The sequence below is a fragment of the Balearica regulorum genome, chromosome 7, assembly GCF_011004875.1.
Source record: "Balearica regulorum gibbericeps isolate bBalReg1 chromosome 7, bBalReg1.pri, whole genome shotgun sequence".
NCBI classification, from domain to species: domain Eukaryota; kingdom Metazoa; phylum Chordata; class Aves; order Gruiformes; family Gruidae; genus Balearica; species Balearica regulorum.
The window spans coordinates 27,404,315-27,416,447 of NC_046190.1; the positions used below are offsets into that span (position 1 = coordinate 27,404,315).

Here is a 12,133-nt window from a genome sequence, read left to right on the forward strand (position 1 = left end):
ATACTTTCTTCTGCTAAACCTAAATACCAGCGTTTCTGGCAATACTTGGTTACCCAATATTCTCCCTAATAGTAGAACATCCTGCTGAGTATCAAACAGTCCTTATAAGTTCCTCTTGAGTATTGCCCTTGAAATGCTTTACTGGGGAAGACACTGGGAGTAAGTTCTAAATTATTGTTGTTTTACCGGTGAGATGCCCCTCTAGAAATATAATTTCTGTGGTGTTACTTCTTATCTGTAATAGCTGCAGCAGCCTCAGGGATTTGGAATACCTGCATCACTGCTTCACTGTGTGCTGTTGTCTCGTCTGTAATTTACCCATAACCATGACTGCTCAAAATCTCTCAGGTAGTACATTGGAATGAGACATCTTGTGGCTCTCCAACTTCTTTTTCCAGCTGGAACTGTTTATTTTCAGGGTTGTTCTATAATCAGTCTATAACACAGTAGTGAAATATGGGGTGAAGAAGAATTGAGGTTTTGTTTCTTTGCATTAAACAAAAGATGAAAAGCCATTAAGGACAATCCCAGTGATAAAGCTGTTGATGAAGCAACATGCGTATTTGCATTAGATTACATTTGGGTCAAAAGCTTAGTATTAAAGTTCACAGTATCTTATCTCTAATTCACAAGGTTTTTGTGTGAATTGAAACAAAAAAAAAAGTATGCTTTGCATTTCCTACAAGAAATGAATGTAGCCAGCTACTTCAAGTTTTGTAAAAGAATTAGATATTAAATTAGAACAGCCAAGACCACATTCAAGACCCTTACGTAGCTCAACAGAGGGATTATAGGGTATGTGTCATCTGCTGAATATCACTAGAAAAAAACAAAACCAAAACCTTCCCCTGTCATCGGACTGTCTTGAGTACTTCACACAGAGCTTTTTCTGCTGTTGCCTTTACTAGCAACAAAATTACCCAGAACTCTAGATAGGGACTAGAATCCCGATGTACCTGGCACTACAGAAGCACAGCTGCTTCTTTTCAAAGTTGAAAGAGGGCTCGGCTATTTAAAATAAATTCTGTCTCAAGAATGTATCACAAGAATCTAAATCTAAGGATTCATATTTAAGAAACTGTGGGCACATACACTGGACAGAATTCAGGGCTGGCCTATTTTTAGGGACAACCTTTCATTTTTACCAAGTTAATTGAGTTGTGGGAGAAAACTGAAGTAAACAGATCAAGGAGAGCATTGATAGTGATACTGTTGGTCAAATGCACTTACAGAGCGCAGACTACAAGGAGGTGCGCACATGCAACAAATGCTTTCAGAGTAGGGATGGTATTGTGCTCATTTCTTTCTAAATTTAGTTTTTCATTAACAGAATGATCGAGTGTTGCATATAAAAGAAAAATTCAGCTAAATACCTACTTTCTAATGTTGGGAAGTTGGACTGCAAACTCTCCTGTGCTTTATGAACAGCATGAGCACTGGATTCTCAAAAAAAACAACCCAACCCTTCAACCTTACGGTTTTTTTTTTTTTAAGTCAGTGCAATGTAATAATAGTTAGCTCAAACTCGAATATGAGATTCATTGATTTTTTTTTTTAACTTTTATTTTATTTTTAGACTTTTTTTACTGATTCATATGGGTAAACTTCACTCCTGTACTGAAGGACCAGTATGAAGACCTATCTACCTCCTTAATCCTGTATAACTTCTAATTTAAGTCCTACTTAAAGGATTTATGAGGGACTTAAGGAGAGCTGGTAGTCGTTGGGCTGGCCCTTCTGCATAGGAGTAAAATTTCATACTTTCTAGCTTGCAGGGAGTAATGTAACTTCTTTGTGTTGTAGTTTTCCAATCTGACATAACATCAGTCTGTAATAACAAATACTTCTCAAGTCTTTATAAATTTAAGGTCTTTGGCAAATGCTGTTATGTAAGTACAAAATATTGTCATTATACACTTTGCTTTGATCAAGCTCCTACTTAACGCTTCATTGCATTAATTGGAGGACCTTTACATGTAGATCAAGTTGAATCTTGGTTGAAATGGGTACAGTTTCTATCAATCCCAGCAGGAGTGTGGATCTGACCTATGCAAGCCCTAGGGGGCTTCTCATTTCTTGCACAGCTTGTAGTGAAGCTCACTATGTCAACAAAACCACCTGAAAATAGACAGCTGTTAGCTGCAGTTTGGTATGTTGTTGTGAACATTCATCGGGTTCTTACTGTCTTCTTTCTTGCTCCAAATTTTGGTCTTTTGTATTAATTGCCAGCTGTCTTGCAGTTAGTGACCAAAGGGTAATAATGTCTGTATAGGGCAGTCAAGATTGATGAAAAATATGAAGATAAAATTATTTTTGTCACAAATTACTTAGAGCCAGAGGTTTTGAGAAAATTAAACAATAGATCAAATTAAGCAGTAATTCAATATTACAGTAGGCGCTTTATTTATTGTCATTACTGTTTTATGTTCAGGCTATCACCATAAATACCTTGTGTTGGTTAGGTTTGCTTTACAAGGATGCTTGGTTTTAATGTTTGTTTTGTCCCTTTTTTTTATTCCAATTTAAACTTTACTAAGAGCTGGACTTTGAACATCGGTAGGAGCTCTTGGAGAGGAACAGCATTTCTGTGTCTGAATTTTTACGGGGTGGTTAGGATTGGCTCTTACAGCATTTGTTAAGAATGAGGAGTGATCTGGCTGTGACGTACCAGTGGAAAGTGTCAAGAGTTTCTGCAAAGGTTGCTGCCTTTTCAATTTTGCCATCATAGGCGGTTTTGACCAACAGTGATAGTCACTTTAAAAATGTCTGGATGAAAGAAATAGTGAAAGGTCAGGCACAGCATATACGTGCTTGTATGAAAACATGCATGTTGTTCGTGTTTTATACATCACTTGGAAGTCGCGGATCACTTTATTACTGCATGTGGCTGTGGCGTACAGGAACAATCTTTTGCAAAAGAATTCAAAATTCTTTAGGTGAAAGATAAGATTGTTTCAAAGCCTTTTCATCTTTCTGTTTGTGAAGTTGTGAAATAAATATGATTAGGGACTGAACAGATGGTAAATCTTAATATAAGAGAATATACCCAGTAAAGCAACCTGTATTGCTCCTTATTCTGCAAGAGCAGCCTCTCTTTTTTTCTGTCATCTTTTCTGTCAAGAAATGTTAAAATCCACCATCAGGAGAAAATCAGGGAAAAGTTCAGAATCCTAAAATGTTTCTACAGAAGTGCCATTTCTTGAAGAAAAAAAAAACCCTCAAGATTTGTTCAGAGCAGTACTAAGTAAGGCCTCTGATGCTCTACGTATTGTAAAGACAAAACTAATTGCTCAAAAGTACTGTCCCAGGACTTGTTTGCCCATCTTGTCCTCTAAGTGAAACTACTGATAATAGTTATAGCACGTGCACTTCTTACTGGGAGGAGGTAGAAGAAAACCTTGACAGAATGTTGAAGCTAAAAGCAAATGATTAGTACTCTCTAGTTGAAAACTGATAATGTCACCATTAGCTGTTAATAATTAAACCTGTAATATTTTCATGTGAAAAATCTGCGTTTCATTTTAGGTAAGTTTGTGGTCAATTCTTGTGGTAACAGGAGAGACTGAGAGACATGGTCTCTGGAAACAATAACGGGCAGCTTAACTTCTCTTCAAATATATATTCTTCACATGCTTGGTAAAAGGTATAGGATAAGGCTCATCTTTTATTGTGTGTACAGCACCTTGCACAGATGTGAAAATAGGGCTTCTGTATTGATTAGAGAGTGAAAGTGAGTGCTATTGTAATAAGGATAATATGTAGCAACACAACTACTATACTTTCGTGATTTTTTTTCTGGTAAGTACATCTAAGTGTTACGTATTCTGCATTTCTTTCCTCTAAGCGTTGTGTATACTAAAGTTTTAAGGTTTTGTTTTGTGATATTTTTTGTAATTAAACAGTGTCAGCTGATAGTTTTGAAATCCTGATAAAGACTAGGCAAATATTATTTAAGGTATGTCTGCTGACTTGAGGCAAATGTGACCTCAGGCTTTGCCCTATCTAAGCTGTTTTTTAAAATACGATAATTAACACCTTTGAAAAGACAGCTATCATTCTCATGTTTGGGCCGTATCAAACATTCCAGTCCTGAACACGTCTAATTGATTGCAATTTGCTGTTTAGTGATAATCACAATAGTGTTATGCTCTTTACATGAGGGCTACTCTCAGCAGCAGATGATTCGTGCTGTGTCGAGGTGATTTTCCTCTTCCAGAGTGCTGGGAAGGTTCCCTCTGTCACTTGCTCTCAGTGAAACCAACTTATTTCTGATGGCACTGGAGTTAAAAATCATTCAGCTATGGCAACACCCCTGGTTTTTACCCGTTTTGACTGTCAGCATGATAACTGCATGGTGACACTGAAAGCTATACTTTGCCTAGCTCTTTGATGCAAGACTCATTAAAATAATCATGAGTCTTTTAACTGGATTGAGTACCTTAGGATAGGCAACATCAGAACAAAGTCAACAGTGCCCTTCAAGTGCTGCAGCTCAGGTCCACGTGTGTGGTTTAGGGTCCTTGCCAGGCACGGCCGGGCCTGGGGAGGGACAGCCCGTGGCTCAGGGCAGCGGGGTGAGCTCTATGCGGGTACCACGCCGTCAGCATCGCCGTCAGCATCGCGCTCAGCCTGCCTGCCAGAGGCTGACATGGCTTCTAAGCAGGGAGGGAGGTTTACGGTCTGGCGATGTTTTTGATTTTCAGTGGAGTGAAAAAAAAATAAATTACTGGCGTAAATGATGGCAAATACCTTGTTTTTTTAAAAGATTTTTGTTCTTTTTGGATAATTTGGTAACAGGAACACAGATGTGTATTTTGTCTAAAACCTGGCATTTTTCTTGATGCCTTTTCTTTACATGTATCTGTAATTGATTCACTTAGATGAAAATCTGACTCTCCACAGGAATTCCCTGTAAATAGATTACAAAAAGAGTGAATTCCTGCTATACAGTTTTGGTTTTTCTTTTTTACACCTGCTGTTGCCATACAGTTGGGTTCTCAAGTCTCTTTAGTATCTCAATGGGAAGAAAAGGAAATAGTCACTATTTGCAGTGATGGAGAGCTTTTCTAATGGATCCCCTAAAAATCAAATGGGTTAGGAATTCTTGCTAAAAAAATCCCTGACTGTTTTTCGCTGGAGATGACAACAAAGCCTGCTCAACAGACAGAGCACATCAACAACCTGTGCAGATGAGGCGGTGACATTAATTAGATACTGACAGTGCCTTTAGCTGGAATCGGTGGTTTCTTCCCGTGAAAGGGCTGTTCCAGGAATGGGGAATAGCACACCAGCCGGGGCATCGTCTTCAGTGTCCTCATCTCCACCAGGCTGAGAATGCGGGGAAGGTACCACGGTCTGTTTATGCTCTCCTTTCCCACTTACCACGTCAGGGGAGATACGATGTGATGGTTTGTTTGCCCGTGTCACCGTGTCAGCAACAGCATTTCCAAACAACTTTGACAGGCAGAGTGTCGGTGGCGGCTCGGGGAGACGTTTCTCAGACCTGCCCCGTACGTGCCCGAAGCGCAGCCGTCCCTCACCGGCGAAGTCATTCAGCCGGGGCCGCTGCCCGGGCTCCCCTTGCCCTGCCCTGCCCTGCCCTGCCCTGCCCGCCCGCCGCCGTCCCCGCCCGCCCCGCTCCGGGCGCCGCCGCCCGCCGCAGACGAGGGGGCTGCTCGGCGGCTGCCCCGACAGCCGGCTCCCGTCCCGTCCCGTCCCGCCGGCTTCTCTGCTCGGTCGCGCCTCCGGTTCTGCGGGAGCCGCTGCCCGCCCTCGCTCCGGCCGCTGCCCGCGGCAGGCTGCTGGCCGGCGGCGCGGCTCGGCAGGGCTCGCCCCCGGCGCCCCTGCTCCCCCCAGCCCGGCTCGCTTCCAGTAAGTTGCGGCGGTGGTGTGCTGGCCCTCTCCCCTCCCCTCCCTCCCCGCCGCGCCTCTTGAAGAAAGCGGGTTTTTTTTCTGTTGTCGGGGAGCGTAAATCAGCTTCATCTAAAATCTGGGAAGTGCAAGTCCATCAAATCTTCCTCCTAGCCGCCTGCTACACCTTGCGTGAGTCAGACTGCAGAGCTCCCGGTGCCCTTCTCGCTGTGCGAGGCTGCTCGTGTTTCCCCCTGTCTCAGAGGCAAAAGCAGAAGTGGAATCTGCTCACGCTTTCAGCGGTTCCTTCCCCGGTTGTTGTAGCAGTCGCTGACCTCCAGGCACTATGAATAAACAGCAAAGCTGGGAACAAAAGGAGTCTTCTGGCTGCCATTATCTCACATTAACATAGCAGACGCGCTGCGGTGTGAACAATGCGAGTCTCATTCGCCGATAATCAGCGAGTACCCAGGCATTTGGATTACCAAGGCAACAGGCAATGGTAGAATACTGGGTGGGTGTGTTTTTTATTGTAAAGGAGCAGTCGGATATGGAAACCCAGGTATATTGATAAAGCAGAGCAGAAGGGATGCCTGGTGGCAGGGGGGGACTGAGGGCTCGGGGTTGCATTCCGACACACGTGAGATAAATAAGACATGGATGAAGCAGGTCTGTGCTGTGAGATGCAATAAAGATTAAATTGCATTTGTCAAGCTGAAAACGATCATAAGATAATTTCAGCATTTTGAAAAAGGTAACAGGTGGCATGTTAATAACAGGGCTGTTACCGGTGGATTTTGTAACTGTAATCTGGGCTGTAGTAATGCGTTGCATGGTCTACTTGTGTGACAATGGAACTGGGTGTGATGCTTTAATCTTTTTTCCTTTGATCGGATGGATGCTGTAGTCCCATAATGTCAGACGATGGTAACCCCTTCAGCTTCTTCTGAGGCAGAAGCGGGTCTCAGTAGTATTTTTGTTTCTTACCTGCATAGCTGTGATCGTTTGTTCCACATGGACAGAAGTAAATTGTGTTATCTCTGTGTCTTTGCGCGCGTGCGCACACACATGTGTATGGACATATGTGAAATCTATAACGTAGCAGGACTCTGTGTGTGCAGGGGGGAGGCGGGCATTTGCAGGCTCAGAAACTTCTGAATTAATCTAATTATTTGGCTGATGTATTTTTCTAATTTCAGGGGTTAGATTCAGATGCACTAACTCTCGTTGAGCAGTGTGGTACTGTGCAGGCATGACTCTCTAACTGATGAGACTGTAGAGTTAAGGCACCAGGAAGCAGCAGCAAGCATGTCACAGCCTGACCTGTAGCAACCCAATGTGAAATGGAAGGCAGCGTTCCCACCTTGAGCAGTCATAAGTCATCCAGGCCTCACAGGCCTTGTCAGGACTATAAAGAAAAAGTTAAGGGCTTTCAGCTTCCCGAGGTACTTCGCATCACCTGCTGACCCGCCGGCTCAATTTTGCCATCTCAGTCTCTGCAAAAGCGGCTGTATTGTGTGTATGTGTGTGGCTGCATGAATGGTTATTGTAAATGTGTGTTGATATTTAAAAGAGCGGAGGCAGGGGGTGATAGCCACCTGCTAGCTGCAGGTGCCATCCAAAGCACCGAGCTGATAAATGACTTGCTGCTTTCACCTTTTGACTGCTTCACCTGCATCTGCTCACCTAGAACGGGTTCAGAATGCTTCTGTGTTTTCAAACTGTTTGCCAGGAAACAACCTTCCTTCTTTTTATGGTAAATAATGAAATTTCTAACCGCTTTCGCTCTTCCTCTTCAGTTTACATTGCTCGTAGCCCAGTACAGGCAGCATGAAGTACTGAAACACCACTTGAGGTAATTCTTTCTTGATAGGGAAGGACTAGGTATGGATCCACTGTGCATTTGGAGTTGGGAGAATCAAAGCTTTTCAAAGGGTTAGAGAACATACTCATTTAGTTGCAAAGACTGGAGGGAAAGAGCAGACTCGAGAAATTGTGGGGGGATGATTTGTGGAGCTGTATATTTTCTCTGTGAGATTTGAATGTTTGGCATCGTGCCATAAGAAGTAGAGGGGAAATAAGTCCTGCTAAATGCTTCCAAATTGACTTTTTTCACTTTTGCATTACATAAATACACCCAGTAATTTGGATGGGACTCTGTCTTATGTATTTGTTTAGTGAAATAGAGGATGGAGCCTTCATTTATGGCGACACTATTTAAACTTCTTCAAATAATGATGCTAAATAGAGGAATGTATTTGAGGAAGGCATGCATCACATAGGCAGCATCAATCAAAAGTGAATTACTGCTAGCCATCCAAAGTCAGTAACATACTTATCACACCACCCTCTTTTTTTCCCCTCATCTTTAATGTAAACACCTTAGGATACCTGTAGACAACATCGGCTTTTAGTTTGTTTTATGTCAGTGTGTGATATACAGAGGTAGTTATTCTTTGTTTTCTTTACAATATGTCTTCATATTTCCTTGCTGACTGTAAGGGGACTTTGTGTCCTTCCTACACGGGTGTCTCCTTGCTCTGCTATGTTCCTCTGTGTGAACAGAGAATGGATTGTGTAGACTAGTTTCTCCAGTCTACTGAAAACACAGCACAAAAGGTCAAGGAATTGCTTGGTTAAATACCATGTTATAAATTTTTTTTAATAGCAATGTGGTTTTGATATCTGTTAACTAGACTAAAAACTAATTTTAAGTGTTTAAATTGAAACACTTTAGCCAAGCACTTTAACCGTATGAAGATGGTGCATGTATCTCAGCTGGTGAGGCGTTGGTTTTGTTCCCCCTGAAAAAAAAATCTCAATGAAAAATGAGAAGTCAGTTGTTTCCTTCTAAATGTCCGGGGTTTTTTAAAAGAAAACAAAAGCAGATCTCTGAAATGTTTTTGATTGCCAGTAAGAGGAACAAATTTTGGCTTTCAGGTGTCACATTGTTTTTTTCAAATTAGTAGTCAAGGCCAAGGATATTTTCAGTGGAAATTTGACCAGAAATAAATAAAACATCCATTTGATCTGTTATTTATGGATAGATTGTTGGGGATTCCTGACTTACCAAATTGGGGAAAAATTAACTGAAGTCCTTCCTGGAGCATTTTCGTGTTGCAGGAAACGGCTAATAGTGTTCCATCTGTTCTTGCAATATTTTAAAAGAAGTTGTTAGGTTTTGTTTATGCTGATATGAAAATTATAAAAATGTGGTGAAATTCATGCCTGTTCCATAAAATGAGCACACCGAAAAGGCAATTCAAATTCAGTATTTCCACTGCATCATGCAAAATAGTCTTTTTCTTAAGTAAGAGTATGCATAAAATAAGTTTATGGTGGTGCCCTAATCGAAGAGAATTGCTAACTGAATCCATATTAATAATTAAAGCTACGTGAGGGGTGTTCATTTCAGAAACCGCAGTAGAACAAAAACTAAACCTGGAGAAAGAAGTTAAGCTGCCTAACTTGTGAGACAATGCAGGCATGAAGCACACGTATTGGCGCTACAGTTACCCAGGGCTTTATTTCCTGTTCTGATTGTGGGGTTTGTGGTTTTTTTCCACTGCAGACGAGTGAGGTTTGGGGCGGGGGGGGGGGAAGACTGGTGAGGCAGGAGCAAGAATCCTTGTTTGGAAATTGTTATGTTGTAGTTTGTATTAAAGTAGTGTCACCTAGAGGCTCCAACCAAGAATACAGCCGAGGGGTGCTGGGCACCCTGTGCACACCCATGCCCAGAGGCAGTTGCGGATGCAGAGCAAGGTGCAGAAACAGAGAAGTGCCAGCAGGCAAGAACAGATGAGGAGCCCTAGGTTTTGGCTGTGTTTGGACCGTTCTGATTTTTTGGCCATCTGTAACTGCAAAGGAGTGTTTGGCCTGGGTAGATCTCTGATACCTCACTCCTTGTCATCAGATGCTCTCCTCTCCTGGTGTCCACATGGGTGACAAAAGAAGACACGGGAGAAATGACAGTCAGTGTTAAACTGGAAATTACCTGCTCATCTTGGCGTCAGCTGAAGAAGTTATGATAGAGTCAGTAGATTTAAAGGACTGTGTGGACTCTGAGTGTGTCACATACCAGTCAGGTGCAATGACTGTGCTTCAGAAACATTAAACATCCCTGCAAAACTGTAAAGCAGGCTTGAGGGTAAGCAACAGAAACTCATCTCTGAAAGCCCAGTTGTGGGAGACTTGATGCCCGTGCTTGGAGTGAAAAGATTTTTTGAGAAAAACAACATCTGGTGCTTTTCTGCAGTAGTTGATAGGTTTTCAGTGTTGAAAATGGAGATAGATGCTTTATAAAGGTAGTGGTTTAGACACCTGGCCCTCTCAACAAGTGATGTGGAAAATCACCGGGAAGGTATCATTTCAGTTTTTACCCTCCTCCACAGCATGTGAAGTACTAATGCTCTAGGGATGCGTACTTCACTAAACCATCTGAATCTCTCCTTCCTCAATCAATGAAGACATGTAAACAGAGTATCAGATACACATACAATTGCTTTAATGACAACATAAACATATTTAAAATATAGCATTTTCAAATAATGCCATAAATCATGTATAAATTACAGTAATTCACTAGTATTAATTTACTATACGGAGCTCACTTTTTATTAAGCAACTTTTATTAGAATTAACTAACAGTCTGTGTCTAACATGAAGTCTGGAACTATTCCAGAGAGGTTGGATATATGCCTGGTTCTGTTTTCCTAGTACTGGGATTAAGAGAAGATATTTAGACCTTAGTACTGATGTACTTCTCCGACATGAGTGTTGTATTACTGGTGGTCTCAGTACGTTTGCTGACAGCTAAGAAATCCTTCCTCCTTATTCCTTGATTGCAGTTTCACTACATCATAGTTTAAGGAGTAATTTCCCTCCATCTCTTCCTCTTTGCTCTATGGCTTCCTCTGCTGTTTGGCCTTTAATGCTGACCAGTAGTATGTATAGGTTCATTAACACTATTATAAATATAGTCAATACTCTTTTAGTCGACTCCAGCTGAGCCCAAACTGACTCACTGCCCTCCAGGGTGTAGTGAGAGACTTAATTACCCTTGTACCGTTCAACAGGAACAACATCGTGGGCAGCATTTTGCGGTGGCTGGAGAGGTTGAAGCTTCTTTCTCTATTGGCTACCATTTTCAAGTTTAAAGAAGGGGATTTCAGGATAATTCACAGCTTTGTATAATAACAGCAGAAAGCCACTGCTGTCTTGCAAATGAGAATTGGATTGGTCACGTTTCATTACAGTACTTACATGGATTTTCCTTTGATGGTGGGAGTGTTCCTTTGGGTTGTCTAAGGACAGAAACGCAAGTTGAAAGAGCGAAGTGGAGGGACCAGTAATCCTTCAATTGAGTGGCACGTGTTTCAGCATCTCCTACTGCTTGAAACCAAAGAAGCCTTCACACGGTGGAGGAAGGGGAGGTATTGTATCCAGTATGGCAAAAGTCATACTCAAACACGCATGTAGTTGGTGATGGGCCAGAGTATCATGCTAGGGAATGCAAACCGTGAGAATGCCATGTATTTCTCATTGGGTAACTAAAGTGAAGTTTGAGTGAAGTGACGTCTAGCGCAGTAACTGCATATTAGGGTGTAGAAGTTGATATTCTGCAAGGCACATCGATTGCTATTTCAATATCGCCATAATTTCTGATACTACTGTTGTCTGCAATTTAAAGCTAAGTCCTATGTTGGATAATGTCATAGTCATGTGATTCAATGGGCACAATGAATATTTCTCAGCATATCTATACCTGGTCTTTTTTTTTTTTTTTTTTTTTTGCTTTCCTGTGTTATGCTGGGTTCTGTACTGGAGGCCTTTATCATATGTCATCAATACAGTTCCTTGAGGTGTCACCCATTTTAACTGTAATACAGTAAAAATGAAGTTATTTACTCCTCTATGTAATTAGAAGTGATTGTATAGTCTTTGAGAACCCAGTACAGCCTTCCACTAACCAAATACTTTGACTCTACCATTGGAAAGTATGGATGAATAGTACATAAAATCTCTTCTGTACTGTAGAAGAGAGGAGTGTCTAAGAAAAACATACTTCGGAGGCAAAGTGAAGAAATGGTTGTAACTTTTTAACAGCAGGCTTAAAGCATCGCTAGCTCTAAGTTTGAATATGCATACAAACCGTATGACATGTTTGTATTAGAACCACATTCAGTGACTCTGTGGTTTGATCCCTGCCTGTCATTACCCTTCTTATTTACTCATACATTTGCAAAATATTTGCCTTGTCCCTCAGGTTTTATTACCTGTCCAC

The 12,133-nt window shown here is 41.7% G+C and overlaps 1 protein-coding gene across 14 annotated transcripts in view; it reads left to right on the forward strand.

The window, feature by feature from the left end:
* The window catches only part of ZMIZ1 (zinc finger MIZ-type containing 1), a 361,022-nt gene that overhangs the window by 308,686 nt on the left and 40,203 nt on the right, over positions 1-12,133 (forward strand). Inside the window, exon 1 of one of the 14 annotated variants that reach the window (XM_075758640.1) lies at positions 6,215-6,364. The exons of 12 other annotated variants lie outside the window; for them this stretch is intronic. The gene's annotated coding sequence lies outside the window, so the exon portion shown is untranslated. Of the gene's footprint in view, positions 1-6,214; positions 6,365-12,133 lie in introns of those variants that run through there. One more of the 14 variants, XM_075758639.1, reaches the window with a different exon arrangement.